A 7,230-nucleotide genomic window follows, 5' to 3' on the forward strand; every position below is an offset into this window, starting at 1 on the left:
AAAAGGAGAGAAACAAGAATTCTAACTTACGAAAATATAAAGAAAAGAATCTCTGGGGAAGCATTTTGGGGAAAGGTGACATGGTTTGGCTGCGTCCCCACCCAAATCTCATCTCATATTGTCATCTGAACTGTAATCCCCACACGTTGCAGGAGGGACATGGTGGGAGGCAATTGGATCACGGGGTGGTTCCCCATGCTATTCTTGGATAGTGAGTGAGTTCTCATGAGATCTGATGGTTTTATAAGGGGCTCTTCCCTCTTTGCTCAGCACTTCTCCTTCCTGCTGCCTTGTGAAGAAGGTGGCTTCTTCCCCTTCACCTTCAGCCATGATTGTAAGTTTCCTGAGGCCTCCCCAGCCATGCTGAACTATGAGTCAATTAAACCTCTTTCCTTTATGAATTACCCAGTCTCTGGCAGTTCTTTTTTTTTTTTTAGACGGAGTCTCCCTCTGTCGCCAGGCCAGAGTGCAGTGGTGCGATCTTGGCTCACTGCAACCTCCGCCTTCCCTGGGTTCAAGTGATTCTTCTGCCTCAGCCTCCCTAGTAGCTGGGACCACAGGCATGCACCACCATGCCCAGCTAATTTTTTTGTATTTTTAGCAGAGTTTCACTACGTTGGCCAAGATAGTCTCAATCTCTTGACCTCATGATACACCCACCTCGGCCTCCCAAAGTGTGGGAATTACAGATGTGAGCCACCGCATCTGGCCTCAGGCAGTTCTTTACAGCAGTATAAAAATGGAAGAAGCAGAGATTGAACCAGAAACACTCTTGGATTGCACATTAAGCAGTGTGGATTTGATCTGTGAGCACAGAGGAGCCGTGGCAGGTGCTAGAGCAGGGGAGAATCATTATCAGATTGACTTCAGAATGATCCCTCTGGCTGTACAGCCAGGGAGGTGTTGGTGGGACCATCGAGATGACTTTGGCAGCTATCAGGGTGGGAGTTCTTGATGGTCTTGTACAGAAGGTGATGGTAGCATTGGAGAGAAGTGAGCAGATTTGAGTTATGATCAGAATATAAAACAGAGGGGAGTTGAGTTGATGGGGTCTGAAATTATCCCTGCAGCAATTCATGCTGTAACCACACAGCTCTCTGCAGGGTAAGTACCCACCAGGCCCTTCCCACCTTCATCCTGGCCCCACTGTCTACTAAAGTACTTTTCTTCACCTGAGAATGCCTTCCTTGTCGCCTGCCCCATCCCACTTATCTCCCTCATCCTCTATTCCCCTCTCAAGACTCAGCTCTCATTTCCTACTTCACGAAGCCTCACTTGAGACCTGTACCCTGGATTCCTCCCTAATGTGACTTTGCCCTTCTCAATCCCACTTGCACACTGTAGTGACTGCTCTCAGGACTGCCATATAAAGTTGTGCTGTTTGGGCACTGTGCAAATGGTCTGGCCAAAGTGGCCAATGAGGGCTGAGATCCATTGATTCACCAAGTCTTGACTGCTCCAAGGGAGTACTTTTTTCACCTTTTTCTAATTCACACAAACCATGGGGTGGATTAGCCCTGGTTGATTTCCAACATCTGCCACACTGAATTGCAAATTACCCATTCACTTGTCAACTGCCCAGATAAACTTAGCTCATTTCTCCATCCCTAACACCTAGGGCAGTGTCTGAATATTTTTTGAATATAAATAGATGAGTAGATGGATATACACATGGATAGAAGAAAGGATGTTATTCTTCTCAGCTGTATAATACACCAACACAGAAAAATAATAATTAGCTTATGTCAAATGTCTCATTAGCATCCCCATGGGGCATCTTGTCAAGACACCACCACTTCTCCACATGAGGAGACAAACTTTTCCTGAAGGACCAAATAGTAAATATTTCAGCTTTGTGGTCCATAAAGTCCCTGTTGCAACTACCCAGCTCTGCTGCTGTGTGTGAAGGCAGCCACAGACAACGCATAAATGAATGGGCATGGCTGTGTTCCAATAAAACTTTATTTACAAAATCAGGTGGAGGATGGTTTGCCTATCCTTGGTCCAGATCTCTATCACACCAAGAAATTATCTTTTTCATTTGTTTCTATCTGAGGACTCCATTTCTCTACGTCCAGTCTGTAATGATTTATGATGACGATAATAATGATATTTACAGCTAACTCTTAATCTGTGTTTGTTCTGTGTCAGGCTCCAGCCTAAGTCCAGTTTGTGTATTGTCTCAATTAATTCCCACAACCACCCTACAAGACACGAATGCTATTCCATGTCACGATGAAGAGACCCACGCACAAAAACTTAAAGTGGCCCAAGGGTATATAGTTTTAATTGGTGAAGTGGACTCTCTGACACTGAGTCTGGGATATTAGCAACTTTATATATCAACATAATAGTGTTAATAATAAGAACAATAATAGCATCATTTGCTGAAGGCTTACTCTGTTCAAAGAGCACATCAGTGCTTTACAGCGATCTGTCTGATTTTTCCTAGCCACACGGGAAGGTCAGCATCTTACCCAGGGTCACAACTAGCTACAAAGCTGCATTTACATGAACTGTCTGTACTATACCCCAGATGCTGGGAACTTTCTAGAAAATAGACTATTTCACTTGGTGTTCTTACTCCCCTGATGCCACTCAGCGCTGAATTTCTTTCTCTTTGCACAAGGTGTGCCTTAGGCTCTGTAGGTGCTCTTTATCTTATCTGGCCCTTTCCCTCCTCACTTTGTGAGTTGTCACGTTTGTCATTCTAGGATAAACTTTCAGCTGGTGCAGCACGTACTTTGGGGTCATTGCTCCATGTTACCCCAAGGATTGTTCAAATATTTGTGATCTTGTCAAGCTCCCTCTTACTGGACGTGTGTCGTGGCGGTGTGGGAGGGGCATTTTATTCAGGGGAATAAATGTGAGCCAGTGTGTAGCAACCAGCCCTTCAAGGGAGGCTACGGAAGGCAGGTGGTAAATACACTACCTCTGGTTGTATGCATGTGACCGTCAAGAAGAAAGAGGAAAGTTAGCATTTACTGAGTATTTCCTATGTGCCAGGCACTTTCACATACGTGGGTACAGGTGCTGTTCACAAATGCACTGAAAGGATTCTTAGAACCATTTCACTGATAACAAAACTGAGGCTGAAAGAGTTTATTGGCTGTTCTACAGGGGTTCTGATATTGTGTGTGCGTGCGTGTGCATGTGTGTACACACCATAGACTTTTGGCAGTCTACTGAAGCCTCAGGACCCCTTCTCAGAATAGCGTTTTAAAATCCTTAAAATAAGATAGATAAATAAGATTACTAAAGAAATCAACCACATTGAAGTACAGTTATTAAATAGGAAAGAAACTGTAATACAGTGATATTTGTGCTTCTTTTTCAACTTGTGAAATATGAAGTCCCAGCAGCAGATCTAATAACAACCACGATGGCAGAGGTGTCATGAGGATAAAGGATAGCAAGTTCTCTGTGACACGTGATGTGATATGCCAATATCAGTGATTTTTATTGTTGACAAAGTCACAGAGACTCCCAGGCCTGCTACATATATGTTGTCTATATTCAGAATTAATGGAAAGAAATACTTAATCTCAGTTTGAGGCTAGTCAACAAAGATGGATTTTCTTTCTGTCCAGGTTCATGAGTGTCCTGAATTCCATCCACAGAGCTATTGGATGTTTGGAGCCCAGGTGAAGATCCCAGAGCTGAGGAATGAAAGGTTGGAAAAGCCCAGTCAGCTGTGTCGGCCTCCAGAGACACACTCTTGACCACTGTGAGGTGCCTGCCACGAAACCCCTAGCTCCCTGCTCTGCAACTTCTGGCTTTGACGGCAGGTGAACCAGTTAGCCATGCCCGGAGGCGGAAAGGGCAGAACCCAGAGCCTGCCTTTTGAAGCCTTAGGCTTCCTTTGATGTGCAGATTTTATCAAGGTCCTTTCGGGAGTTGGGCAAATCCCATTTGCCTTCTTCGAATCCTCCCTTTGTGAATATTTCCAGAGAATCCCCAAATCACTCTCCTATGGTTTATTTTAGGCTGCTTGCTTGCTTGCATTCATTTAGTTACTTATTTATTTATTTTGCAGAGGAAAGTGATGGTCTGCTGGGCTGGACCTGGACTTTGAGGCAGGACTTTGGAATCTGAAGAAGAGATCATATTCAGATAGTCCTCCTTCCAGGTCAGTTTCAGAAAAATAGTGAAGGGAAATATTAATAAATATGATCAAAATATTCACGTGTAATAATTAAGCAATTCAGTGCCTTGAACTTAACAGGTTTAAGCTGAAATTCCTTAGTGGATATGTGATTTTAGAGAAGTGGATTAAACTGTCTAAACTTCTCTTTACATGTAAGGAAACTGAGGCAGGCTCAGAGAAGCTAAGTAGATCTTCTGAGGCCACACAGCTAGTAAGGGGATGCTGAGAGTAGAATGCAGGTCCATCTGACTATATGACTATCTGGCTGAGGAAGGAAGAGAGGCTGCTACTCTGCAGTACCCTGCCAACAATGACAATAATAGTAACCAGAGCAACAGTAGCAACCCCTAAAGAAGCGTGGACTCCATGCCAGGCACTATAACAGGCATTTGAACGAGTTTTCTTTCATCCTCCCAATGGCCCTGCGAGATAGGGATGATTCCCCACTTTCCACTAATGAGAATCCCGAGATCAGAGAGGTGAGATGATTTTTCCAAAGTCACACAGCCATGGATGGCAAAACCCAGGTCTGGCTGAGTCAGGAACCTTTCCTCAACCATGTCCAGAAGCAAAGTTTCTGAGACCTCTCTTGGAGACAGGGAATTATGATTTCCAAAGCAGAACTCCAAACAGTTCCACTCTGAATGAGTTGACAGTGGCAATTGGTCCCTTGAGATAAAAGTCAACAATGGCTATGCTTAAGCCATAGCATTGAGGGAAGGGATCTTGAACTTTGGAATAGGCCGAAGAAGAATAAGGCAAGGGAAGACCTGAAATCTGCTGGAAGAAGGCATTCAGCAACCTCATAGCTTTCCAGGGCTTGCTGTAGCTACAGGAATGACACAAGGCTGTTGCTTCTTTCCAAGCTGACCTGAAGGCTGCAAGATGAGATGGCTGTTACTGGAGATGTTCTTTGACATAGCTACCAGCATTGCAGAAGCATGACAATATCTCCAACACCACCTTCCTGAGTCCAAAACTCTGTAAATTTGAACTCAGAGAGAGCCACAAGATCCCAGCATGATGCTCCTATGGTACTGTGGGACCTGGATTGGGACTTACAATCCCATTCAAGGGTATGAGTCTTGTCCATTCTCCCAGCCTCCCTTGCAGCCCAGAGCTCACATCTGCAGCCCATCTGGCTGGGCTTAAGAGTGCAGTCCACGGTCAGGGAAAAGGAAGTCTCTCTGTGTGTATTTCAGGCCTGGCCTGGACAGCCTAACCCTCCTCCCAGGCCAAGATCAGCGGATAAACTCAGTCCAGTGAGCTAGCTGCTTGTCAGAGAAGCTTCTGGCCTTGACTTTCAGATTCCTGAGTCATCTCTCCTTGGGCCTATCTTCTGCTGGACTTCCTTGCAGGGGCCTTTGATGAACAGATGAGATAATAGACATGCTTTGAAAAAGATAAAATGCTGAACAAAGGGTTTTGCTGGCCACTGCAATGGGTGCCTTGGATTGGTTAAGCCTTGAATCTCCTTCCTGTCCAAGGGCAAAAACTTCTCCCAACCTCTGCATCTCAAAGACAGTCAGTTTATGTAGTGACAAGCACGCTGCAACCCCCAACCACTCAGGGTAATAAACTCAGCAGCCATTAGTAAGAACACTTAAAGGATGGGCTTACTTGTTAGGCACATTTCATCCACCAACCAATGGAATCATCAAAACAAGAATGAGATAGGGGTATGGATTTTCCCATTCTATGGACAAAAACCCCTGATGCATGGGGAAGTCAAAAAACATGCCCAAGATCATAGAGTTACTTGGTACAGATTTAGGATTTGGACCCAAGCCTACTCATTCCAATCTCCAACAAAACATTAGGGATTTAGCTATGATATCCTCAACTAGAATAAAATATAACACAATAGGAACAAGAAACATGTGGTTTGACAAACATGTCCCTGATAGCTCTTCCAAATTTGCAGAAAAGATGACTTTTCCTCAGCACTGCAGCTGGGGATCTTGGCGTGAGTTGTATCAAGTGGAGGTCCCGCTTCAGGGAGATGAGAGATCATAGCATTATTCTGTTGGCTGAGACCTTGATGGTTATTTAGGGCCAGCAAACCCTTCACAACAGTCATGCCAAGAGCTGTCCAGTCAATGCTTGGACACTTGCAGAGATGAGGAACTTAATCCTGCAAGGTGGCTTAGTATAGTCCCAGATATCTCATCATTATCTAGCACTCCTTTGGGCAAATTGACAGAATGTATTAAAATTGAAAACACACTCTTCCTACTGTCCAGCAAGTACACCCTTACAGAGATGTGGGAGGAAGAGTGTAAAGAGGGTTTCACAGCTACACTGTATTAGCAAAAAAATCTGAACCAACCTGTATATCTCCCAACAAAGGAGTGAATGCATAAAATGTAAAATATTCAATGGAACATTATATAGTCATAAAAAAGAACATACTAAGTCTATAATGTATCCCTATGGAGAAATCTCAGAAAAACAATAATTAATAAAAAGAGCACGCTGCTGAAAATTTAGTACAGTATTGTAACACTACTCACGCTTAGAGCAACAAAAAACTAAACTATGTATTTTCTATGGTAAAGATGTGGGTGCAAAGATGTTTGAAAAGTTCTAAAAGGTAATTAACAAATTGACAATACATACTTCTGAGGAAGCAGGGAGAGAAGGCTCCAAATTTATTTTTAGCATTAAATGATATTTTAAAGGAAGATAAGTTACTGTATGTTTAGGTAGTTAACATTTATCTGAAAGTCTTTCATGAGAATTTCTTCCTATTATATTGTGCTGAAATCTGTTGTATCTTTAGCGTCTTTAATTTTCTCTATTTTTCTCTCCCAGAAAATATGTGAAGGTGGGGTTTGAATCTTTCCTGAACCAAAAATCTGTTTCTATAACTATTACTAATCTGCCTTAGTTTCCCAGTTCCTTACTTCCCAAATTCTCTACATTATACAAGCTCTTATTTCTCTCTCCTTCCCTTCCCTTCCTTTTCCTTTTTACTTTCCTTTCATTTTCTTTCCTTCCCTCCCTCCCTCCTTTCCTTCCTTCCGTCTTTCCTTCCTTCCTTCCTTCCTTCCTTCCTTCCTTCCTTCCTTCCTTCCTTCCTT

The 7,230-nt window shown here is 43.4% G+C and overlaps 1 long non-coding RNA gene across 1 annotated transcript in view; it reads left to right on the forward strand.

Moving 5' to 3' along the window:
- LOC108512175 (uncharacterized) overlaps positions 1-7,230 on the forward strand; it is a 73,836-nt gene that overhangs the window by 61,230 nt on the left and 5,376 nt on the right. Inside the window, exons 2-3 of the long non-coding RNA XR_001880521.1 lie at positions 3,591-3,788; positions 4,037-4,129. This is a non-coding gene — a long non-coding RNA (uncharacterized LOC108512175). The remainder of the gene's footprint in view (positions 1-3,590; positions 3,789-4,036; positions 4,130-7,230) is intronic.

This window comes from Rhinopithecus bieti, unplaced genomic scaffold (assembly GCF_001698545.2).
Source record: "Rhinopithecus bieti isolate Rb0 unplaced genomic scaffold, ASM169854v2 scaffold_26532, whole genome shotgun sequence".
NCBI classification, from domain to species: Eukaryota; Metazoa; Chordata; class Mammalia; order Primates; family Cercopithecidae; genus Rhinopithecus; species Rhinopithecus bieti.